Source organism: Sorex araneus, chromosome 2 (assembly GCF_027595985.1).
Source record: "Sorex araneus isolate mSorAra2 chromosome 2, mSorAra2.pri, whole genome shotgun sequence".
Lineage (NCBI taxonomy): Eukaryota > Metazoa > Chordata > Mammalia > Eulipotyphla > Soricidae > Sorex > Sorex araneus.
The window spans coordinates 245,263,644-245,290,339 of NC_073303.1; the positions used below are offsets into that span (position 1 = coordinate 245,263,644).

The following is a 26,696-nucleotide window of genomic DNA, read 5'->3' on the forward strand; positions in this document are numbered from 1 at the left end:
CTGAGAAATTTGCTAGAATTAAAACACCAAAACAAGTTGATAACACTGTGAACCAGATTTTAGGCACTGGCAAGTGGGTTTTAGCAGAAGAACAAGTCCGTTTAGAGGCTTGTTCTATTTTATTTTATTTATTTTTTTAAATTTTGTTTTTTTATTGAATCACCGTGTGGAAAGTTACAAAGTTTTCAGGCTTATGTCTCAGTTATACAATGCTCGAACACCCGTCTCTTCACCAGTGCACATATTCCACCACCAAAAACCCCAGTATACCTCCCATCCCCCACCCCACCCCTGATTTCGTAGCTGATAAATTTCACTTCACTTTCTCTTTACCTTGATTACATTCCATATTTCAACACAAAACTCACTATTGTTGTTGGAGTTTCCCCCCAAAAAACAGCCCTGCTGAAAAGGAAGCATTTGATAATTAGTTTTCCATTGCTGAGAAGAGATATGAAGCGGCCACGCGGTTTGGGATTTCTGTATTTTAGTAACTAAGTCCAGGGAGATTTATGTCAGAAATTGCATCATTTCCCTTTCTGGGGAAGCATGGGGCTATGGCTTAATTCACAGTCTAGAGACATGTCTGCAAGAAGCTGCTGGTAACAAAAGTAATCTAGCTGGCCTCCGGATCATGGTCGATCAGCAGCGGAGCAGCTGCACACACGTGTGGCCACCCGGGTTGAATCTCAGCAGAGAGCGTGCAGGTATCGCCGCTGTCCCGAGATCACCTGAGCATCCTGCAGTTGCAAGTTTGTACCTCTTTTTTTTTTCCCCCATGCCTCCAAGTTCGTAACTCCTTAATGGTCCTTATAAGATAGCAGACACCATGCCATCTTTCCTCGGAAAGGGAAAAAAAAAGCTGAGAGAGAAAGACCTTTCCCTTCCTGTGCCAGCATGAGGCTATGGCTTAGTTCACAGTCTAGAACCATTTCTGCAAGAAGCTGCCAGTACCAAAAGTAGTCTAGCTGGCCTCCGGATCGTCGTCAATCATCAGCAGAGCAGCCGTACACACGTGCGGCCACCAGGGTTGCATCTTGGCAGAGAGCCAGAGGCAAACATTTTAGAAGCTGTTAATAAGACCAGTCTAAAGGTGTGGAGTTATTTTGAGACCTCTATAAAACATACTATGTCATTCACAAAAATCTTTCAGGAAGCAAATGAACTTTACATAGATTTTATTGTCAGACTCCAGGACTCTCTTGAAAAGGCTATACTTGATGAAGGCCTTCGTGAAATGCTTATGCTAACTTTAGCAGTGGAAAATGCTACAGCAGATTGCCAAAAGGCAATTCAAACTGCTAAGTTAATGGGAAAAAACTCCCTGGATGATTTTATTAAAGTATGTAGGGAAGTGGGAACACCAACCCATCAGGCCAAATAATAGCTGCTGCATTTAAGACAGTAAACCAGATAAAATGTTATGGCTGTGGAGCTTTGGGACATCTCAGACGAGACTGTAGTAGTATTAAGTCTGGGATGGGAAAAGAACCAGGCATCTGTAGACAATGTAGGAAGGGGAAGCATTAGGCTAATAAATGCCATTACAAAAGAGAAAAAGTTAGAAAAGATAATGAACTGTTGGGAAACAGGAGTTGGGGCTCGACCTGGGGTCCCTTCAACAATATGGAATATCTTCAATAAAATCTAAAATTAAATTAAAGAGTCTTTCATTCCCTACCATGATAACAATCAGTAAACCCAAGAGCATTAGCAAGAAACTGTCCTAAATTGACCTTGTGAAAGCAACGGAGGGAAGTGTAGCCACTGATATTTGTTTTACAGGATTTGTTTCTGACCTCTAATAAAATTTATAAAATCACAACTAATGTTTATGACTCCCTTCCAAAAGGAACAGCAGGATTGATCTTAGGAAGAAGTGGTATGAATCTGCGAGGTGTTAACATAAAAGTGGGACTCACTGACAGTGATTTTGTTAATGAAATCTCAAGTATAGTCTGTTCAAGCAGATATTAGAATATTAAAAAGGGAACGTATTGCTCACTGCTTTTGCTTCTATGTATACTAGGAAAAAATACAGGCATGAAAAGAAAGGGTGATTTTGGAAGCACTAATGCAGAAATATTTTGGGCAAAAAAGATTACTGATGATAAGCCTACTTTGGTTATGACCTTTGAGGATGGGACAAAACTGGAGGGTATGTTGGATTCAGGTGCTGATGTTACTGTTGTCGCCTCCCATCGTTGGCCTATGGTTTGGCAAAAGCGTTGTGTGGACGTTACTTTTTCTGGTTTGGGTGTGGTCACTGATGTTCAACAGAGTGTGCAACCTCTTTGTTGTAGTGATCCTGATGGAGACACGACAGTCATCCATCTATATAGTGCTCCAATTGCTATCACCCTATGGGGACGAGATTTGTTGCAAAAACTTGGTGTGAAATATATTAAAGAAAAAGAGGTATCTCAGCAATCGCCTTTTTAATTTGGGCCGCTGCTCAAAGAACAGCTCTCCCAATAGTCTGGAAAATGGTTCAGCCTGTTTGCGTTGAGCAGTGGCCCTTAACAAAAGAAAACTTAAGGCTTTGAACGAATTAGTTACAGAACAGTTTGAATTGGGACATATTGTTTTCATTTCTAGTTCCTGGAATTCACCAGTATTTGTTATCAAGAAAAATACTGGTAAGTGGTGAATGTTAAGTGATTTCAGAAAAGTTAATGACTGCATGGAACCAATGGACCCTTTGCAAATGGGCCTACCTAATTTGGCCATTATTCCAAAACAATGGAATATTATCATAATTGATCTAAAGGATTGTTTCTATACCATCCCTTTGAGAGAAGAGGATAGAGAAAAATTTGCCTTCCTTAAATAGTGAAACTCCTGCTAAAAGATATCACTGGACTGTTTTGCCTAAGGGATGATGAATAGGCCCACGATGTATCAATATTTTGTTAATCAACCATTGGATATAATTAGGGCACAGTACCCTGAAGTCAAAATTATTCACTACATGGATGATATTCTTATCACTGCCCCACGTTGGGCGCCATCTGTTGCAACAAATGTTGCATTAAGGTTTGGTTAGACAGTGTGAGGTATTTAAGATATGCAGGCAAAAGAAATATACGTTTTCTGGGAGGATCACGTAACTGTCTTCATAGTTTTTCGTGCTGTGGCCAGCCGGAGAGCAGCCTGTTCAGCCCCCTTTTATTAACTAGCTTGATGTTTTAACCAGTGATATTCAGCCACATAGGCAGAATATGCAAATTTACTTAGTCAACAGAAACAGTACCAAAGTCAGTTACACAACTGGAAGTATAGTCAGTTAAAATAACAGTAACAGAAAAATGATGTTTACATCCAAGCCTAGCTAGGCCTGAGATTATGGGATGTTGTACACCAACGTTTGGCATCACCCCTGGAGATGCTCAGGGGTTCCTCCTGGCTTTGTACTCAGGAATTGCTCCTGGCATTGCTTGGGAGACCATATGGGATGCAGAATTTGAACCCAGGTAGCCGCATGCAAGGAAACACCTTACCCGCTGTACTATCGCTCAAGCCTCAACACACCTCACTATTATTCTGTTAGAGGACTTTTCCAGGGTTGGAGAGATACACAGTGGGATAGAACACTTGCCTTGCACATGGGCAACCCGGGTTTGGTCTCCAGCACCCCATTAACTGAGGAATGGGTCACAGGTTAATTTTCCCCACAGAGTCACTTTCCTATTGTCAAAGATGAATACTTGAAATCATTTCATAAATGAAACAAAATGGGGGATAGAGCAATAGTAAGAGTGTAATGTGCTTGCCCTGCAAGCAGCCAAACCCAGTTGGAGCCTCAAGCACAGGCAGATGGTCACCCCCTTTCCCAACAGAGAATGAAAATAAAGTCCCTTTTAGAAGTGCAGCTTTCTACAATGTGTTTCATTCAATTTCAAGTTCATTGATCTCAGTCTGTACAGTAAGCTGTGGACTTTGAGACATGTTCACAGAAGATACTATTTTCTTTTATTTTGGACCCTAAAACCCTCACACCTCCTGCTTATTTTTTCTGGTCCTACCTGCTGATGCTCAGGACTCACTTCTGGCTCAGTAATTAGAAATTACTCCCCACATTGCAGATCATGTGCAAGGCAAGTGCCCTACCCATTAGAGATACTGGGTTATCTCTACAGCACCACATCACTTAACCTTTGCACTAGGATTTTTCTGTTCCGAGCACTTTGTGTCAGAGCTGGTGTGAGGGTTATTCAAGTCTCTACGGCAGTGGTTTGTGAAGATTTCTTCCTCTTTACAAAAGTGCAGTTCAGAAAGGGGCCTCTATGTTTTTTTATCAGCAAGAAAGGACAGATCATTGGATACAAGGAAGAAAGAAAAACAGTGATGTTTTCTAACTCTTGTACCTCATGACTGTATATTATATAAATGGTAAGGCAGCAGTTGATCAAGTAATAAAAAACAAAACAGCTGACTTGGACCAGGATGGTGTGGGGGGCCTTGATCTCAAGAGAGGACTGTGGGCAGAGACTGTGCCTACGGATGTGCTGGACATTCTTGCGATGGTTGAAGAGAAACTTTACCATGTGCACGCTGGTCCAGATCATGAGGAGAACACACAGGAAATCTCTTATAATCATTCTACCCACTAATGCTGACACTCCCATCTTCTCTGTGTCCTGTGCCATACAGTACTTTTGGTTATAAAATATTTTGATTCCAGTAACGTTGTATGGGGCTTTCACTAATAAGATGACCTGGATATAAATGAGCATGTTGAATACCCAGAAAAAGAACAATACAGAAGAAATGCATGTGTAGATGTTTGATTTGAGCCACACCCACTGAGCATGATTGTTGGTGATCACAATGGCTTGGAACACACCGAGGAAACTTGTGGTACAGAGGGAAAGACCCCGGCCCACTCTGTACAAGAACAAAACTGCCTGACAACCAGTGTCATTCAGAAAGTTTCTTATTCCAAAGGAAAATAATAATTCTGGAAACCCGTCGAATAAAACTGTCATCATGTTGGCTAAAGTTAAGTGGGTAAATATCCAATCTATTGGCTTCTTTCTTTGCAGAAAGCTCTTGACATATAGCAGGAGCAACAATAAATTGCCAATAAAACCAATAATGAACTGGAAGAAAAGTAATACTCCCCAAATTGTTTCTTGTAGAACAATCGTGTCCATCACTTTTATGTTCATTTGGTAAAGAACTCCAAAAAAAAAATAAATAACAGATTTGTTAGTGAACTTGAGATAACTGTCATGACATGCTGGCATCAATGTGACTAACATATACTTGTTCAGTAGAAGGTACAAAAGCGCTGTCATTTTTCAAAAAAATGAAGAATTAGTGAAAAAAGCATTTTAAGAGGGTTGGCAACATCACTGAGGAACAGGTATTGCTTCCATGTTTTTGGTTTTTGAGTTTAGTGGCCCAGCCAGTGATGCTTATCAGTTACTCCTAGTTTGCAATTTAGGAATCACCCCTGGCATACTTGGAGGACCCTATGAGATTCAGGGGATCAAATAAAAATGCAAGTGCCCTCCACGCACTTGCCACAACAGTGTCTCTGGCCCCGTTGTTTTTATTATTGTAAAACTCTTCTAGTTGATTATTTTCAGAGAAGCAAATTTAGTATCTAAATTTAGTATCTTGAACAACTTAAATCAAGTATATATAATATCATAGGGTTATACTTAAGTCATATGCAGCTTAAACAGATTCTGTTTAACTTAACAGCTATTATGCACTTTCATAATATATCTCTGCAGTTGAAAATCATTAAACTTTTTTTTTCATACTTTGGCTTTTTGAATAACACCCGGTGATCCTAGGGATTACTTCAGGCTCTGCACTGAGGAATAACCTCTGGTGGTGCTCAGGGCACCATATGGGGTGCCAAGGATAGACCCCTGGTCTGCTACATGCAAGGCAAATACCCTACCCAATGTACCTTCACTCCGGCCTTGTTCAAGTGTTAAAATCATAGTATTGGATCACCATTTTACATTAAGTCATTCTGGCCTCTCCTCAGATCCTCTTAGTCACAGATAGTTTCTGGGGAGCCAAGAGAAGCCCCTGAACATTGCAGAGTGTGACCCAAAAATCTACAGACTATCTGGTTCTGTAGATTTCTCAGTACCCATCCCCTCACCTCTCACATTCATTTATCTCACTTCTCACACTGGTCTTGGCCTTCCTCAAACATTCTCACTCTGTTCACTCTAAAGAAATCAGTCATCAGGGTTGGAGCCATAGTAGAGTGGGTAGGCATTTGCTTTGCATGTGGCCAGCCATCCCCTATGATCCCTGACATCCCCGATGTTCCCCGGGGCATTGCCAGGAGTAGTTCCTGTGTGAAGGAGCCAGGAGTCACTCCTTAGTGTCACCAGGTGTGGCAAAGAAAGGAAAAAAGTTTATCATAGTGTTGCTGTAAAAGTGATGAATGAGGATGTCAATATTCTTAGTGAATTGGTGTATGTGTTACTCTAAGAACTAATTTTGGCCACCATAAAGTTTAAAAAATAGTTTTAAATGAAAATGCAGATTCAGAGCAATCAAAGGAGCCAGAGAGATAGTTCAGTGCAGAGGGCGCTTGCCTTGCTTGTGGTGGTTTGGGATTAATCCCCAGCATCATAAAGTGTCCCCGGAACCCGCCAGAAGTGATCTTTGGTGGAGTGATCTTTGGCACAGAACAGGAGTAATCCTGAGCACTGCTGGTGTGGCCCCCAAAACAAACAAAGCAAAATAAAAGGGAAAGAACAGTAGAATACAAAGTGCAACAAAATATATGGTTTAAACTGCAGAGAAGAAAATCATCAATTGCTGGGGCTGGAGTGATAGTGCAGTGGGCAGGGCGCTTGCCTTTCACACAGCCAACCAGGATTCCATCCCTGGAATCCCCTGAGCACAACCATAGTAATTCCTGCTTGCCTTGCACACAGCTGACCAGTTACCATCCCTTAGGGTCCCCCAGCACCATCAGAAGTAATTCCTCTGTGCAGAGGCAGGAGTAACCCCTCAGCCTCACTTGGTGTGACTCAAAAGCAAAAAACAAAACAAAGAAGGAAAAACCTCCAGAATATCATGAGTATAAAGGGATGTGAGTATAGGAACTCGGGTGAGCTTAGCATTAGAAAGCGTGTCCCACAAAAACAGCATCAGGAAAAATTAATTCTCCGTTTTTGTCTTTTTTTTTTTTTACTTTTTGGGTCACACTTTGTTGGATATCAACCCTAAGTGTTTTAGGCTTCACCTGTGAATGGCCCCTTTCCTCCTCCCAGAGAAGCTTCCCCTGCCCTTGCTAACAGCCCTAATTTGGTTACAGTCTATCTTCAACCTTTCCTTTGTGTTGGATATTAACCCTAAGTGCTTTAGGATGAATTGCCCCCTTCTCCCTCCCAGAGAAGCTTAACATGCTCTTGCTGGCAGCCCTAATCTGGTTCAAGTTTATCCTTAACCTTTCCCTTGTACTTTACCTCTCATTGTCACAGTTCCCCAAGACAGTCTTGATTACTTTAACCCAAAACTCTCTGGTAATTCTGAACTTTAAATTTGTTCTGCTTTGTATTTGAAGTGCTATATATTTGTACCTCTTTTTCTATCTCCCCTCTAGCCTTTTTATATTTTGTTCTTTGGTTAAACACAGAAAGACCATTAATGCTATGCTCCTAATATTTGGATTGACTCTGAGATATATCTGCTCCTGGGCATAATTACTTGGTCATAATTACTTGACTCAGGCTTGAGTTGCTGTAGTTCCAAATAGCCCAAAACAGAGGTCCCGCAGTGGGACTGGGATGGACCTGGGATGAAGGCAAAGCCATGCGGCATGGAAATGGGACATTCTAGAAGGCATAAATGCATGGTCTTGCTGCAAGCTGTTAGACCTAAGAGACAGAACCCCCATGGGGAAGGACAAGCTGAACTGGTCTGAGGACTTTGTCTGGGATTTATGGTAAAAGCCTTGCTTGCTCTCAGAGCCCTGAGAACTAAGTGTTGGGATCTTTGTCTCTTACTGTGTTATCCAAACAACTGCAAGTATTGATAACTTATACAACTAGAGTGAAATAAAAAAAGTAATGTAGATGTCCTTGGGAGACAGAGTGTCTTCTTGAGTTGACCTCCACAAGAGAATTTTCTCTGCCAAATGTTTATCTCTGTAAATGACCAATCACACTTATGTCCTTACCTCAACTCCCCTTCAGATGTTCTATAAGTATGCTAGCAACTCTGCATTAAAGGGGCCATTTTCACCATCAGACTATGGTCCCCCATCTCCCATCTCTCTGTCTCTCTGTTGGGGAGAGGTGGGGTGGTGGGGAGGAGGCTCTGAGCCACCGATTGCACACAGGCATCACAGCAGCAGCCCCTGAGTTTTACTTTGTAAAATCACATGCTTGGTGATGCTCAGGAAACTCCTGGCTCTGCATTCAGGAAATACTCCTGGCAATGCCTGGGGGACCCTATGGAATATCAGGGATGTTGGAACCCAGGTCAGCTGAATGCAAGACAATCGCCCTACCTCCTGCTCTATCTCTCAAGCCCCAGGGAAAGGAAATTTTTCTAAAGAAAAATCCTGTCTCTTTCTTCAAGCAGGAGCAGAGACAGGAGGTACTTACTGAGTTTGAGGCTGGTGAAGTTGACGGGACCCTCTGCCAGGCTGCAGTGAATGCCAGTGTGTTAATCCAGGGCTATAAAAACACACCAGTGACTTGGTCCCCAGAGACCCTGTCAATTGGAGCTCAGCAAACTTTCTGATGTGCCCATGGACCCACAAATTATTGTCAGAGCCGCAAATGGATCAATTTAGAAAAGTTTTTAGTGCAAGTCCCCCTCAGGTGTTCACTTCAGAAGTTTTTTCATTACATCAGCCTGAGTCCTCAGAGTTCTGCAGGAGCAGAGCAGAAAACAAACCTGGGCATAATTGGCTACTCACAGAGAAATCAAAAGTTCTCATAGCTGATCAAATAGCTTGACAACTTTTGGAGAGTAATTGCTTTTCTCTAAGGCAATTTGGGGTTTATTGTGGAACAACCAAGTCTGAACTGACTTAGGAAAAGAAGAATTATAAATGATATTTCTTTTCTTAAAATTAAAAAAAAATTAATGACTCACCTTGGGATACAGTTACAGACTTATAAAGCTTTCGTGTTTGAGTTCAATTTATACAATGATTGAGTACCCATCGCTTCACCAGTGCCCATTCTCCACCACCAAAGTTCTCAGTACTCCTCGGGCCACCCCCACCTTAACCCCTGCCCCCTGCCTCTGTGGCAGGCACAGTCCTTTACTCTCTCCTTTTGGATGTTATGTTTTGCAATACAGGTAGTAAGTTGTCATCATTTTTGGTTTATAGTGTACAGCTCGCATAAATGATAATTCTTTTTTTTTCGCTTTATTTTTTTTCAATTTTTTATTTTATTTTTTGTAACTTTTTATTAAATCACCATGTGGAAAGTTACAAAGTTCTCAGGTTTATATGTCAGTTATACAATATTCAAACACCCATCCCTTCAACAGTGCCCATATTCCACCACCAGAAACCCCAGTATACCCCCCGCCCCCACCCCCTACCCCCTACTGTATAACTAATGAATTTCACTTCATTTTTTCTATTACCTTGATTACATTCCATAATTCAACACAAAACTCACTATAGTTGTTGGAGTTTCCAACCAAGAGAGACAGACCTACTACATTTGATAATTAGTTTTTCATTGCTGGAAATGAAGAGATATGTAGCCCCACTGCTACAAGTACATAATTCTCACTCTCTTTTTTTTTCCCCTTTTTCCTTTCCCCCTTTTTTTTTTCTTTTTCCCCCTCATCCCCCTTTCCGTGCCTCATAGTATGGTGTACGCCACGCCGCGTCGGCCAGCGTGGGGCTTTTGTTTAGTTCACAGTCCAGAGAGGTGGCTGCTACATTAAAAACCTTCAAAATTTCAACAAAAACTTACTGTTATTATTTGGAGTTTCTCCCCCAAGTCAGACCTGTTCAAAAGGAACCGTTTCACATTGCTGACAATTATAAATGTTAAGTCGCGCGGATGCGGCAGTGTCCGCGCGGTTCTGGATTTCTGTATAAAGTCCAGGGAAAATTCTGCCAGAAATTACATAGCCCATCTCACAGTCCCAGTGCATTGCTGTAAGAAGTCTCTGAATTCAAAGTCTTTAGCGCAGAGTGTCCGATTCGCGCTCAGCGGCTCCGGGTTTATCTGGGCTGAGGGCGTGCCGGTTATGCCCCCTTCCCATGAGTTCCTGGGAGCCCCAAAAGTAAAAACCGAATACTTCTGGGTTTGGAGTCACAGAAGATGGTGCCTGCCACCTGGGTGCCGCCAGGCCACTGCTTTCCATGCAGGAAGACAGGGGGGGGGGGGGGAAATCCACCCCCGGCAGCACAGAGTTGTAGCCCAGTTCGCAGTCCCAGTGCATTGCTATCGGATGCTGCGCTGGATGCCCGAATATGTTACATCTCTGGAATCAAAGTCTTTAGGCGCAGAGTGTCCCCGCATAAATGATAATTCTTAAGAATAAAAACTATCAACCTGAATTTTAATGGGATCACTAGATCATATATAAATAAATTTATTTTTTAATTTATATTTTGGCTATTTTGGGGTCACACCTGACAATGCTTAAGGGTTTCTTCTGGCTCTGCACTCAGGAATGGCAGTGCTCAGGGGACACAATGGGATGCCGTGGATAGAACCTGTATCAGCCTCCTTGAAGGTGTGAACACCCTACCCGCTGGACTGTCACTCATTCTCCCATTGCCAGACCATACTAAGGATCTAAAGAAACATCCTTTGGGAATGAAAACAACTGAATCTCTGCCTTCTATCTTTGGCAACTTAGTGCAATGGACAATTGATTCTATTTTATAGTGAATGAAGCAGTGAAATGCATGTAGAATAATGCTTGAGGTAATTGCTGGCTTCATACTTCTCTTACTAAATTTTCTATCAGCCCTCTCTGTATTTTATATTGTGGCAAATTTCATGTCTAATACTGTAACTTCTTAGGGGTGTAGCAGAATCTTTCCTGCTTATCCATTCTTTAAACAGGTTTTCGTTTGCTTGTTTGTTTTGTCTTGTTTTATTTTTGGGTCACACCTGGTTGTGCTCAGGGTTTACTCCTGGCTCTGCAATCATGGATCACTCCTGGCAGGGTTGGGGACCATAGAGGATGCTGGTGTTTGAATCCAGGTTGGGCACACGCAAGGCAAGTGCCCTCCCAGCTGTACTATCGCTCCTGCCCTCTTTACACATTTGGATCTGGAGATACTTAACTGGCAGGCTGAGGGGTCATAGTTGAGTGACGTTTGCCTGCCCTAGTCTAAGCAAAGCTGGTTGGATCCATCTGAAGGTAGGTAGCCTGAGAGACCTGTGGGACAAAAGAAACAGGAGACCCAGGAAAACGAAAGGGTACAAAAGGGGAAGATATGGTGTTGTTGATGTTGTTGTTGTTGTTGTTGTTGTTGTTTGGGGGGGAGAGGGTGACACACTTGGCTCTGCTCAGGGATTACTCCAGGCAGGCTCAGAGGCCCTGAAACCATCCATTAAAGCTATGTGGACAGGGGCTGGATGACTTAGACAGTGGCAAGGGAGCTTGCTTTGCACACTGCCTGCCAAGGCTGGTCTGGGTTTGATCCCCGGCACCACTTCTGGTCCCCGAAGCCCACCAGAAGTGATCCCTGAGTGCAGAGCAAGGAGTAAGTTCTGAGTGTATTATTTTGTTGCTAAGTTTTGCAAATGTCCGCACATCTTGGATATTTGTGTTTTTGTCACATGAATGCTGTGCAGATATTTTCTCCCGATCAGTGAGGGAGGGTTTTAATTTGGGCCCCTGTTTCTTTGGCAGTGCAGAAGCGTTTAATTTGATGTACTTCCTCTGCTTTGACTTTGTTTTCCATGAAATATAATCATCAAAGACATTTCTTTTTCTTTTCTTTTGAGAACTTATTTTCTAATCACACATTAAAAAAATTAAAGCACTATGATTTCCAAAGTTATTCATAGTTGAGCTTTCTCCACCACTAGTGCCAAGGTCCCCCCACCAATGTTCTCAGGTTCCTGCCCATATCCCCAACCCACCTCCAGCCCTGCCCTCTGGACAAGCAGCTTTCTAGGTTTGGTTGTGAAAGTTCTGGTCTCTTGATTAAAGTGTTGTTGACACTGTGGTTTGGATTTTTGTTTCCTTAGTGACACCTTTGTAGCTGAATTCCTGGACCTGGCCCCAATTCCTTCTCATCTGTCTTTTCTCTCTCTTCCCTCCACTCTTTCTTTCCTTCTCCTCCCTCTACCATGGGGCTAAGGTTGATTAGAGCATCCTCCTATTTCAAACACTGTATTTCCTCGGTCAGTTATTCTAAATGCCACATAAAATTGATATTATCCTGTCTTTATCATTCTTCTGACTAGCTTCAGTCAACAATCATTAAGATATTTCTGAAGTTGATATGATGGACATTATTATTAGTAGTATTATTAATACTATTGGCTTCTTGGGTCACACTTGGTGATGCTCCGCGGTTACTCCTGGCTCTGCCCTTAGGAATTACTCCTGGCAGTGCACAAGTGGACCATATGGGATACTTGGGATCTAACCCAGGTCAGCCACATACAAGGAAAACACACTACCCATAGCACTCTGGCCCCAGGGTTCACTCTCGATGCTATACTTTCTAGATATTTGGAGAATTTCATTTTAATATTATTTGTTCATCATTATATTCATAGAGGAACATCACTGACCTGAAACTTCTGTGTGCATTGTCTTCAATCCTTCTTTCATATACTTTTGTCAATAACATCTATTTGTATTTTTTTTCATGATGCCACACACATATTGATAGTCGGGCAATGTCTTAAGGAGACAGCCTCTAACCAGAGGAAAACAGTGCTTCTCTCTCTGAGGTCTAGAAGGTCCCTCTGAAGTCAGGCAGAAAAAAAATCAAAAAAGCTAAACTGCCCTGAGACCTACAGTTGGGAAAATAGGACCAGATGCCTCCTGGGTAAAGTGGTCTTGCTCTAATTTAATTGAATCTAAATGGACAAGTTTCAAGCCAGGAGGACTGGTCAATGGTTGCTCAGAGGTGTGGGGAATGGATGGTAGTTAAGATAGAGGAGGATCCACTATGACAACACTAGTTGGAAATGATCACTCTGGACAAGAGATGAGTGTTGAAAGCAGGAAAAGGGATATAAATGATAACCTTTCAGCATCTGTATTGCAAGCCATAATGCAGAAAATGAGAAGGGGTGGGAGAGAGAGAGAGAGAGAGAAAGAGAGAGAGAGAGAGAGAGAGAGAGAGAAGAGAGGTGCCTGCCATAGAGACAGGCTGGGGCCGGGGGTAACTTGAAGAGGTGGGAGGGAAACTTGGGGACATTGGTGCTGGGACATTACACTGGTAGAGGGATGGGTGTTGGAACATGTATGACTGAAACCCAATTATGAACAATTTTCTAATGCTCTAATGCACTGTGACTCAATAAAAAAATAAATTAATCTATAACTTTCGACCCCAGTTCTTACCACACCAGTGCCAAGACATTGCCACTTTTAAAGAAGACAATCTGTGACTGTAATTGTAAAGGTGGAAGGGAAACCATATTGTCCCTCAGAGACACGTTTCTTTGGATAAAAAAAGAAATTATCGTCTTATGGAGGGATAATGAATTTTCCAGTTCAAATCCAACATAATAGACGTTGGAGTGATAGTACAGCAGGTAGGGTGGTTGCCTTACATGCGACTAATCTGAGCATAATCCCTGCATCCCATATGATCCACTGAGCCCCGCCAGGAGTAATTTCTGAGCACTTCCAGGTGAGGCCTCAAAACAAAAGAAAAATCTAAAGTATTATTAGCTACACCCTTGAAAGCATGCAGTGAGTTTCAGTCTAAGTACTTAGGTACTGCACTGACAGAGGGGGCTCCAGCCATCAGGCTTCTGGGGGCTGCTGTGGGACCAAAGACTGGACTTCTCTACTGGCTTGCCTCACTGCCAGGGAAAGGGAACAGGTTTATAAGACCTTGGAGACACTACCGCAACAAACACAAACAATTTAAACTGAACAAAATAACACAATGTATGTTGAGAAATACATAACTTCTCAGTCACTCCTGTAAAACACCATAATCTTCCTGAGTATTACACTGAGGGATTACATACAACACGCCCAGAGCTATGAGCTCCCTACAAAGCACACTCTATCCCCCTCAAAAGATTTCAAGATCAAGACCCAATCAGGTAACTTTGTAAGTCTGTAACTGTATCTCACGGTGATTCATTAACAAAAAATTAAAAAGAAAACGATTTCAAGATCAAAGAAAGCAAAGGTGGAGGTGCTGTGTGTATTAGTTTAAATGTAAAATTCCGGTAACTGTCAGTCACCTTTTGTTTTGTCAGCCTGCATCCGAGACCCAGAAATGCTAAGGAAAGAAACGAGGAAACCAGGGTTGTCCGAGATTCTTCATTATTTGAGCTGCGGTCACAGGGTTTGGGGGAGCCACGTCTGTAACGGGTAGATCAACACTCGCTGTGCCCGATGCCAACTTCAAAGTCCCGGGCTGGCCACGTGCACGGCAAGTTTTGTAGAAAGTTCCTCAATGAGGAAGTGATAAACACCTAAACACAAATGTAGCAGGTGGATCTTATGGAACCTTAAGCAGATCTCTTGTTAGTTAAACTTAAACTTCAAATGTCCTAAGGTTGATCTTTCTTCCTAAAACTCTGGTATACAGGTTCCACTGAGGCCCTCTAATGAGTTAGAGCCAAGGTCTGGGTATTTGTTCTGGGCTTTGCAAAACATGCGGAAAGGCTTACAAACAGGCATTGGAGGACTAGCTCCGCTGACGAAGCACAGGGTCTGTAGCCTAACGGTCAGCTTCTAAGGATAGAGAAGAGATGCTGGTGGCTGGAGCCATCCCCAGTGACAGTTGGTGGTGGGAGTACAAAGGTTTCCTGGCTAAGGAGCACGTGCCTTTGAGCCCGCCCCTAGAAACTGGTCCGCGTGGCGCTGGTCCTTAGTAACAGCCAATGAGAGAGAAGCGGGGCACCACATGGACCAATAGGAGGCGTGTCCGTGGGTATTTTCGGGCCCTGGGGCGGGGTTTGGCTCATTGCCTGTCTCACTATCAAAGCGATTAGTTGTGGACTCTGAATCGCGAGGATGAGGTCTAGGCAATTGCACAGTGAATCCCGAGCATCCCGAGCCTCCCAGGAATCCCAAGAATTCCCAGATGACAGGTCAGCAGGATGGGGGCTGCTCTCGCCTGGAGTGGGCCAGGGGAGGAAAGAGTGAAGTTCTGGGGTGCGAGTCGGATTTGGTGGCTGGTGACCAGCGCGGTGTGGACCCGTTGGTAGAGGCGTCTATGCTGCCAGCATCAGGGATTGGGTTCGGGTCTTCACTGAGAAACTCTTGGGGAGTTTCCTTCTGACAGCTCCTGGCCCTGCTCCCCAAGTCCAGGTAGAACCAGCCTTGGGTCAGGGTCAGTCTCTGCGGGGAGCGGTTTGTGTCTGAAATGCTTTTGCTGTGGCGGGTAGGTGCCAGATTCGGAACTGATAACCCAGGGTGAAACGCCCTTTTCTCACCTTTCCAGCAATTATCTCCTGCTCAATACTGTCTGGTTCACAGTGATTGATGCCCCGAGTTTGGGATCCTCTTTTCAAAAAAAAAATTATTTTAATTAAAAATATTTTGGGGGTAATCTTTCTTGTCATGCTCTACCCAATGATGTCCCACCCCTCATTTGGACAAAGCGAGAACCTGAGAAATTTCCGGATGAGAGATGTTTGTCAATTTCTTGTTTATGACGACTTCATGGGGGGCAGGGGAGGGGAATTGAGTGACATCATATTAAAACGTTGTCAGTTCCTTAGAATTTCACTTGGGTTATTTTTAACTTACTAAGTTAACTTAGTCGTGATTCTGGAGCCCAGAGCCCAGCCCGCTTCCCCACTCTAGTGCGTTGATCCCAACTTATTATATTTTAATCAGGATGTCTGGATTTAAGGGAAATGGTGTGTCTTATATCTTAATTTGACTCAGGGGAGAAGCTTCAATTGATGCTATTTCAACTGTAACAAATACATTCTTAACGCCTAAGATGAACGCTGATAACTTGGTTTATGTTTGAATTTGAAATGTGTTTTAGTTGCTTTTTTTGGGGGGGTCACACCCGGTGATGCACAGGGTTATTCCTGGCTCGTGCACTCAGGAATGACTCCTGGCAGTGCTCAGGGGACCGTATCGGATGGTGGGAATCGAACCCAGGTCGGCCGAGTGCAAGGCAAACGCCCTACCGCTGTGCTAACGTTCCAGCCCCTGTAACGGGATTGAAACGTCGTCACGCTCCTGGAAAATGGGTCACTGGGCTGGGCTGCAGGCCAGACTGGCAAATAACCCCAAGTTCCAACGCGGGCTCCCTTTATTTCTCCCTCCCCGAGTCAGCACCACTGAATGTGATGTCAGCAGCACCAACCCTGGTGGCCCCCAACACTGAAGTTGAAAACTGAAGTGCACCCCAAAGCTTTGGACCCGTACCTCGGCGAGTTTTCCCGAGAGGGTGACCCTACCAGGCACCGCACCTGCTCCCCAGTAAGGGATCAAAATACAATACAGAAAGGCTCAGGGTAGAAAATAGTTACTTGTTTTAAGCATTTTACTTTATATTGTTTATTCCAACAAACTTTGAGAATGGCAAATAGAAGGAACAGAAAATAAATCATTAAGGACTAATTAGTGCATATCTGATTCTTTTTAAAAAATTATTTATTTTTTAAAAATTTTATTTTATATTCATAAAGTAGTTGACAATATTTGATTACACTTAATATTCGAACACCAATTCCACCATCATTAGACCTTCCCGCCACCATATTTTAGATGTTTCCATTCCCAACCCCAACCCCTGCCCCCAAGCAGAACCAAAGTAGTTTAATTTCTAATTGTTATGAATAAACCACTGAAAATGCTCCAAAAAACTTTTCTTAGGGGAGAGTGTGTGAAGATTATTTAGAATGTTAGTTGCACACCAGAACTACTTCACATGATTGAGGGTTCTTTTGTTTCTTTTTGTTATTTTATTAAGTAGTTCACAATATTTGATTACAGCTAATATTCAAACACTTATCTCACCACTGTTGCACCTTCCCACCAACATATTTCGGATGTTTCCATCCTGAACCCCAACCCCTGCCCCAAAAAGAGCACCGCCAGGGGTAATTCCTGATTGCATAGCCAGGAGTGACCCCTGTGCATCGTCAGGTGTGACCTAAAAAGCAAAAAAAATTTAAAAAAGATTGAGGTTACAAGGAAACACAGAGGATTGGGAGCACTGTGATGGGAGTATCCCAATAAACCTTGGAAAAAAACTGCCTCTTGTAAGTGCAGCTTTCTATAATGTGTTTCATTCAATTCAGCTATTGATTTTTCTCAGCATGTACATTGAGCTGTGGACATGGAGACATGTCCATATACGATGTTATTTTCTCATGGGTCAGGAAAAAGGGTCCATGCTTGGAAGCCTGCCTCAAGGGCTAGGGGAGGGCATTTGGGACAGAGAAGGGACCATGATGGCAATAATAGTTGGAAGGATCGCTCTCCATAGGAGATGTGTACTGAAAGTGGGCAAACAACCAAACATAATGGCCCCTCAGTATCTATATGGGAAATGATAATGCCCAAAAGGGTGGAGGAGGTTGGGAGAGGGGGAGAGAGTGAGAGAGAGAGAGAGAGAGATAGATAGATAGATAGATAGATAGAGAGAGAGAGAGAGAGAGAGAGAGAGAGCCTCACATAGAGGCAGGCTGAGGGGGCAGTGGCTGGGGAGATACTGGGGATATTGGTGGTGGGGAATATACACTGGAAGGGGAGTGGTTGGGTGTTGAAACATTGTATGACTGAAACTCAATCATGAAGGCTTTGTTAATATCTCATAGTGATTCAATAATTAAAAAATGTTATTTTCTTTCATTTTACATCACATTCCCCCCTCCTTTTTTTTGAAATCCCTGGTCACACCTGTTGATGCTCAGGAATCACTCCTGGTCCTGTGCAGGATATGTGCAAGGCAAGTGCCCTACCCATTGGGCTATCTCTCCAAACTCTCATCACTTAACCTTTGCAGGGGAATTTTTCTGTCCTGAGAACTTTGTGTTACAGCTGGTGTGAGAGTTTTCAAGTCTCTGACGGCAGTGGTTTGTGGAGAAGATTTCCTCATCTTTCCAAAGGTGCAGTTCAGGAAGGGGCCTCAAAGGTTTTTTATCAGGAAAACAGGGCAGATCATTGGATAGCAGGAAGACACAAAAACAGCAATGTTTTCTAACCTTCGTATATCATGACGGTATGCTACATAAATGGTAAGGCAGCAGTTGATACAGTAAAAAAAAGCAAAGCAGCTCACATGGACCAGGATGGTGTGGGTGACCTTGATCTCAAGAGAGGACTGTGGGCAGAGACTGTGCCTAAGGATGTATTGGACATTCTTGCGGTGGTTGAAGAGGAACTTTACCATGTGCCCGCTGGTCCAGATCATGAGGAACACACACAGCAGGTCTCTTATAGTCATTACTCCCTGGAATGCAGACACTCCATTCCTCTCAGCATTATGTGCTATACAGTAGTTTAGGTTATAAGAGTCTTCAGTTCCAGTAGTGTTGAATGGGGCCTTCACTATCAATATAACCCATGCATAGATCAGCATGTTGAGTACCCAGAAAAAGAGGAAGGCAGAAGAAATGCATGTGTAGATGTTTGATTTGAACCATGCCCACTGAGTATTATTGTTGGTGATCACGATGGCTTGGAACACACTGAGGAAAGATGTGGTACAGAGGGAAAGACCCCGGCCCACTCGGTAAAAGAATAAAATTGCCTGACAACCAGCGTCGTTCAGAAAGTTTCTTATTCCAAAGAAAGAGATTAATTCTGGAATCCCGGCGAAAAAAATTGTCATCATATTGGCAAAAGTTAAGTGGGTAAATATCCAATCTACTGGCTTATTTCTTTGCAGAATGGTTTTGACATATAGCATAAGCAAAAATGAATTTCCAATAAAACCAATCATGAATTGGAAACAAAATAATACTCCCCAAACCGTATCTTGTAGAATTACTGTGTCCATCGCTTTCTTGTTCATTGGATGAGGACCTAGACAAAGTATAAATAACAGATCGGTTGGCGAACTTGAGAGAAGTGTCACAACATGCTGGTGTGAATGTGACTTACCCATTATGTCAGTAGAATGTGTAAAAGCGCTGTCATTTTTCAGAAAAGGAAGAATTAATGTGAAAAGAATTTTTAAAGAGTTATTGACATCATTTAGGAGGAATTATTGCTTCTATTTGTTTTGTGTTTTAGTCATAATCAGAATTACACATCGATTCCTCCTGGCTCTGCACTCAGGGATCACTCCTGGTACGCGTGGAGGACCCTAGGAGATGTAGGGGATCGAACCCGGGTCTGCCATGTGCAAGGCAGGCACCCTCCACACTGTACTATCTCTGACTCCTGTTGTTTCCATTTTTGTAAAGCTATTCCAGTTGGCTATTTCCAGAGAAGTAAAGTTAATATCTTGTTGAGTAATTTTTTAATCAATTACATGTTTTATATTTATCATAATGTATCATAGCAGTTATATTTAACCTCTATGATACATTTAAGTCATATGTAGCTTAGATTGGTTCTATTTAACTTGACAGCTTTCATGTATTTTCATAATATTTCCCAGAAACTGATAATCGGGTCTTTTTACTTTTTTCCTTTGGCTTTTTGGGTCACACCCAGGGATGCTCAGGGATTATTTCTGGCTGTGCACTCAGGAGTTACCTTTCTTGGTGTTCAGGGCACCCTGTTGGGTGCCAGGGATCAAACCCTGGTTGGCCACATGCCGATCAAATGCCCTAGCCAATGAACATTCTCTCTGGTTTCATTCTAGTCTTTTAAATCATAGTATTGGATCTCCATTTTACATGAAATCATTCTGGCCTCTCCCCAGATCCCGTCACAGAGAATCACAGGACCATCAGATTCTGTAGATTTCTCTTCTGAAACTTTTGTATTATATCCTCCAGTGCTCCAAAACGATTTGATTTGAGAGCTCTGACCAGCGAGCTTGGTCACACAGAATGGAATACACATCAGGAGTGTCCAAGCTTTAGGATCACCCAAACAGATAGCACACAGAGCAGCCATTTATTCATCCAAATCGCTCCAGCATCCTGGTTCTCGTCATGTGAGCCGCTGTTGAAGTTGACAGAAACATTCAGCACTGTGAGTAGATGCAGCACAATTAAGGGGTGCATGAAGACAGAGACCCGGATATTTCAAATGAATCAGCGGCACCTTTAAAGGATAGATTACGTGCCAATTTGCTATTCTATTCTATTCTGGCTTGAACATGCCTGTCTGCTTCCCTCTGGTCTAAACTTGTTTTCCTCAGGGACTATTCCGACCTTGGGGTTCCTGTTAGGGGCTGAATTTCCCACCTCTCACTATTCCTTACCCAGGTCTCTTGCAGTGTCCATGAACTCATAGGTACTTTGGTTCAGTGAAGGTCTCAATATCTTTCCTGGACATTATCTTCATTTACTTCTCTACCATGAGTTAGAGCTTCTCAAGAACCCTTTCTTGGGGTAGAGCGTTTGCCTTCCATGCAGCCAGCCTGCGTTTTCAATCTCCCGCACCCCAAGTGGTGCCCCCAGCACTGCCAGGAGTGATTTTTGAGTGCAGAGCCAGGAGTAAGACCTGAGCATTGTTGGGTGTGGCCCCTCAAAACAAACCCAAGGGAGGCAATTCTGGGGCAAAACTCCGAGGATCCAATTTTATCTTGTGCAGGGGCTGGACTTCAGGCTGGGGCAGGGTGAAGAGCCTGAAGTGGTTTACGTACCATACAGCTGTTTGAAAAAATGGTGTTGTGCAATTCGCTTATAAATGGATGCACATGGAGAATATCATGCAGAGTGAAATAAGTCAGAAGGAGACGGACAGACATAGAATGCACTCATTTGTGGGATTTAAAAAACCCCATATAGTATAAGTTTAACAACCATGGACAGTATAAAAAAGGGGCAGGAGGATTGGTTCGTGATTGGAAGCCTGTCTTAGGGCTGGAGGAGAGGCAGTTGGTTTAGAGGAGGAACCACTATTGACAACGATGGTTGGAACAGATTGCTCTGGATGGGAGATGTGTGCTGAGAGTGGGTAAAGGGCCAAACATGACGGACTCTCAGTATCTGTGTTGCAAGCCTCAATGTCCAGAAAGAGAGAGAAAGAGAAATAGAGAGAGACAGACAGACAGACAGAGACTGACAGATAGACAGAGATAGGCAGAGACATAGAGATAGAGAGACAGAGACAGAGAGAAAGAAGAAAAGTGCCTGTCATAGAGGCAGGTGCAAGGGGACCCCTAGCAGGAGGGATACTGGGCATATTGGTGGTGGGAAATGTACACTGGTTGAGGAATGGGTGTTGGAACATTGTATGACTGTAACTCACTCAAAAAAGCTTATTACTGTATCTCACAGTGATTCAATTAACACACACACACACACACACAAAGAAATTTGTTGTGTGTGTGGGGGTCTCTCTCCTTCCTGCCCCTTAAATACCGCACCCAAGGATTGGAGTGCTCCCTTTGATCCCAAGCCTACTTCCAGTCGATTCTCAGTCACTCGTTTTGAAACACTCGTCATCCACCTACAACCTCTGTCGAGTTCCCTGTAGAAAAGTTAATTGAGCCCAAATCACTGTCTTCCCTCCATAGATGCTAATCGCGGTGGCACTGCCTAACCCAACCCTGCTCCATTTGGTGGTGCAACGCTGAGGAAAGCCATTTTCAGTACCCTCCCCCTCACCTCTCACATTTATTAGTTCTCACATCTCACTCAGGTCCTGGCCATTGTCACACATTCTTATTCTACTTATTTTATAGAAATTTGTGATTAGGGTTGAAGCCATAGTATAGCAGCTAGACATTTGCTTTGCACGTGGCCACCTGGGGTTCAATGGCTGGCATTCCATATGGTTCCCTGGGCACTACCGGGAGTAACTCCTGACTGCAAGGCCAGGAGTAATCCCTGAGTATCACCTGGGGTGGAAAATAATGAAAAAAAATGAATTTATTTTATTCTGACTGCTAATGACAATTTTTTTTTAATTTTCCACCCCTAGTGATACTCAGCAAAAGTTTCACAATATTTCCCATGTAGGGACAGCCATGAGTGAAACAAGCAAAAGGATTATTTTAAGGAAAATTGGTTTCACGGGGCTGAAGCAATAGCACAGCCAGTAGGGCATTTGCCTTGCATGCGGCCAACCCAGTGTCGATTCCCAGCATCCCATATGGTCCCCTTAGCACCATCAGTGGTGGTTCCTGAGTGCAGAGCCAGGAGTGACCCCTGTACAACATCAGGTGTGACCCAAAAAGCCAAAAAAAAAAAGGCCTGGAGCAATAGCACAGTGGGGAGGACACTTGCCTTGAACACGGTTGTCTTGGGTTTGATCCCTTGGTACCACATATCCTCTGAGCCCCAATCGGAGTGATTCCCGACATAGAGCAAGGAGTAAGCCTTGAGCACAGCCGGGTGTGGCCTAAAAGCAATAAGGAACACAAGGCAAACAGCATAAGTCCATTAGGGACTTCAGAAACATGGTAGAATATCATCACTCTAGGAAACATATTCACAGAATTGACTTAACATTATGGCAGAGCCTGTAATGCCCTTGGCGTATTCGATATGCCAAAAACAGGAACAATAATGGGCCTCACTTCGTGTTCCTGGAGCCAGCAGACGCTGTTGGGCTAGCAGGAGACAGAGACGAATGGAGGCGTTACTGGCGCCCAATGGAGTAAATCATGAACAACAGGATGACAGTGCAACAGTGCAGTGCAGACTTAACATTTGGCAAAATATGTCAGATTACCAAAGGACAAATGAGACAGGCAGCTCTCTCCTTGAAAAATCTCATTCATGGGGCTGAAGTGAGAGTACAGCTGGGAGGGTGTTTACCTTGCATGCGTCTGACCCTTTGGATCCCGGCATTTTGTACAGTCTCTCAGCACCCCCAAGAGTAATTCCTGAGTGCGGAGTCAAGAGTATCCCCTTAACATTGCCAGATGTGACCCAAAAAGCAAATACAACCAACCAAGCAATCATCTCCACATGGGACCAGAGTGATAACACAGCGTCCTGGGAGGGTTCTTGGCTGGCACGCAGCTGATAGGAATTACCCCACCTGGAGTAATTCCTGAGTTCAAAGTCAGGAGTAAGCACTGAGCATCACCGGGTGTGGCTCCAAACAGAAACAAAAAAATCTTGTATATGCAAATTATAAATAAAGGGAGAATGAATTTTTTGGGGGGGTCACATCTGGCGATACACAGGGGTTACTCCTGGCTCTGCACTCAGGAATGACTCCTGGCAGTGCTCAGGGGACCCTATGGGACGCAGGGAATCGAACCCGGATTGGCAGCATGCAAGGCAAACACCCCACCCGCTGTACTATCGCTCCAGCCCCTAAGGGAGAACTAATTGATTCAAGTTTATTCTAACAAATCTATAAGGTGCCAAACTTATAACTTCAGATCATAAGTATGAACAGATCGCTCCACCGAGTGACAAAAGCGAACGGCAAGGCCGCGGTGGGGCGGCGCGTGGGGGGCGCTGGGAGCGAGCACCGGCGGGGGCGCACCAGCCCGAGTCCCCAGAGCCGGCGGGACTGGCCCAAGGCCGAGCCAGAGCCGGGGCCCGCGCCCGCGCCCGCGCCGGCCTCAGGCCCCGCGCCGGCCTCAGGCCCCGAGCCGGCGCGCGACATCCGCTGTGAGTTCTGCCCTGAGTTCTTCGAGCACCGCAGGGGCCTGTCCGGCCGCGCACGCTCGCCCCTGCGCCAGATGGGCGTCACCGAGGGTCTGTCGCTGGCTCGCCCACCGACACCCTGCGGGAGCCCCTCAGACAGAAGCCCCAGCCGCGCCTCGTCAAGAAGGAGCCGCGGGCCGGGGACCTGCCCCTGCGCTGGTGCAGGACGGGCCTCCCCGGGTGGCCGGGCCGTGCAGAGTGCCCTGCCGCTGGTGCCCACGGCGGGCCGGCCGGGCACCCCGGGCGCTGGGCGGGGCCGCACCCCCCGCGGGCTCATCCTGGCGCCCCTCAGCCGTGCCAAGGCGGCAGCCGGCGGCTCCCGAGGCTCCGTGGCCCCCAAGCGGCCCCTGTGGGAGGACCCCCGCCCGCCCCCTGAGGTGACGGCCAAGACCCGCACCAGACCGAGCTGCCCTTCACGGCCAAGGCCGCCCCCTCGCCCACCGGCGCCTGCTGCGAGCTGCGCGGCCTCGACTCTGAGACCCGCAAGGCGCTGGCGGCCCCGCGCGGGCGGCGCCCCTGAGGCAGTTTGGGGTGACCGAGCGGTGCGGGAATGAGGCCCCCATGGAGACGCTGAGCGAGGGGACCAAGCGGCGGCCCCCAAAGGTGGGCGCCCATCGCAGCTCCATCCGGGGCGGCCGTCCCTGCACCAGGAAGCTCCGCGGTGCCGGCCACAGGCGTGAGGGTGACGAGCGGCCGCCGCTGGGGTGGCCCCGGTGGCCTGGCTGTGGGGGGCGCAGCGCCTGTGGCGAGCCGGGGCTGGAGCTGGGCGCGCGGCTGGTGGCAGCGAGCGGCCTCTGGCCTCGGCCCTCCAGGCACAGGGAAGGCCGAGGAGCACCAGCGGCTGAGCAGCAACTGATCTTGTATATGCAAATTATAAATATAGGGAGAATGAATTTTTTTGGGGGGTCACATCTGGCGATGCACCTCTGGGGCCCGGGCGGGTAGGACGCTGGCGGTCTGCGACAGAAGCGAGAGGAGGTCGGCAGCCCCCGCCCCGGGTCCGGCCGGGCCCCTCCCCGGGGCCACGACCCCCTCAGACGTCACTCGTCAAGTCTGCGGGCAACGTCTGTCCCCTCAGGGGCGGGTTCTGCGAGGCGCAGTCCCGGGGACCGCTGTCCACCCAGGAGGAGGGGGCGCGGCACTTGCCGCGGCTCATCCTGGACAGGAGCTTCTCCAGAGTGGACGCCCCTCCCGAAGAGCCCCCCGCCCCGCAGGCACAGACGGCCGTGGCCGAGGCGCCCTGATGCGCGCAGTCCACACCCTCCTGCACCCTCTCCTCCCTCTTTCCTTTCCGTTTCCAAAGGAGCAAGCCAGAGCCTCCAACCGGTCCCCAGGGGGCCGGGCACACTGCAGCCGGGACACCCTCCCCCAGCAGAGCACTTGGGGCCTGGGGGGTTCCCTGGCCCGTGGGGGCAGCCAGGGGGGTCTGCGCTTGCCTTCGATGGCCATTTCCAGAGACCCCAAAGACCCCCTGTCCTGGCTCACTCCTGTCCCCGTGGACCAACTCACTCTGGACACCTGCACGCACGCACGTCGTTGACCTGGGATCTGCCGAGCCCCCCAGTTCCCGAGTTGAGCGACCAAGTCCCGCCAAGGTGCTTGCTCAGGGGAGGCCGGGAGCCCCTACTGAGCCATGAGGCCACGGAAACCCTTGCTGGCCACGCCCCCCAGGGGCTTCCCCAGCAGGAAGAGCTCAGAGCTGACAGCTGCCCCCTGCCAGGTCAAGTGCCCCAGCCTTGGGGCTTGGGCGGGAGGGGTTGCGGTGGGCTCCCCCACGCCGCCCTCTTCACTTTTCTCTGTTGCTTTCTTTCTATGTATAGCTCATCACTGTTTTAAAAAATGCCTTTTGTGTAGAGAATTTAAAAAAAAGTATGAACATATCAACTATTGTATGTTCACTTTATTCCATTATATCTTCATCATATGATAAAGAAATAAAGAAGATAAATATTGAAAATTAAAAATTGTTAGATTTCTTGGTTCACTATGAATGAATGATCTACACTGGTTAATAATTGAAACCTCCAAAAATATTATGATAATACAGTTTACAAAATACTTGCAAAGTTAAAGGATTTTCAACATTATTACTCCGATAAAATATTCTAATTGAAAAAAATAATTTCACTTGATAAAAGAAATTCTTCGTCAAATTTTTTTAACTCGTAGAAAGATGTTTTCTTAAGGCAGAAAAAAACTTTGAATACATAAATCATTGATGAATCACATCTGGTATTGTAGTTAGAAAATTCTCACCAAAATTAAAACCTCTAAAATATATTAAAATAAACCTCAAACAACCCTAAAATTCATTAATTAAGCTGAATTAGATAAGGTAGTCCTAATACACTTTTCTTTTTTTTTTGTCGCACTTGGCAGTGCTCAGGGCTTACCCCTGCCTCTGCACTTAGGGATCAATCCTGCTGGCTCGGTGACTCTATGGGATTTGGGGATTTAACCTGGGTCAGCTGGAAGCATGGCAAGAGCCCTCCCCGCTGCACTGTGGCTTCAGTCCCAGTCCCAAATGTTAAAAAATTTTGGTTATTAGATTATAGGATCTAAGAAAAAATATATTAAAAAAGGCATTTGGGAGAAAAGTTAACAATTAATGAGAAATGCATAAAGAGGTGGGGGGAGATAAATAAAATAAAACAGCTCAGAAAACAAAGTTTAATCGGAGTGGAAAGGAGAGCAGAGTTGCTGTAAAAGTAATGAATGCGGATGTCAATATTCTTAGTGAATTGGTCTATGTGTTACTCTAAGAACTAGTTTTGGCCTTCATAAGGTTTTAAAAAATAGTTTTAACTGAAAATGCAGATTAAGAGCAATCAAAGGGGCCAGAGTGATAGTCCAGTGCATAGG

At 45.2% G+C, this 26,696-nt stretch overlaps 1 pseudogene; it reads left to right on the plus strand.

Annotated features, from left to right (window-relative positions):
- Nucleotides 1-23,572: 23,572 nt before the first annotated feature.
- Nucleotides 23,573-25,078, plus strand: LOC129401826 (protein Wiz-like; annotated as a pseudogene).
- Nucleotides 25,079-26,696: the final 1,618 nt, after the last annotated feature.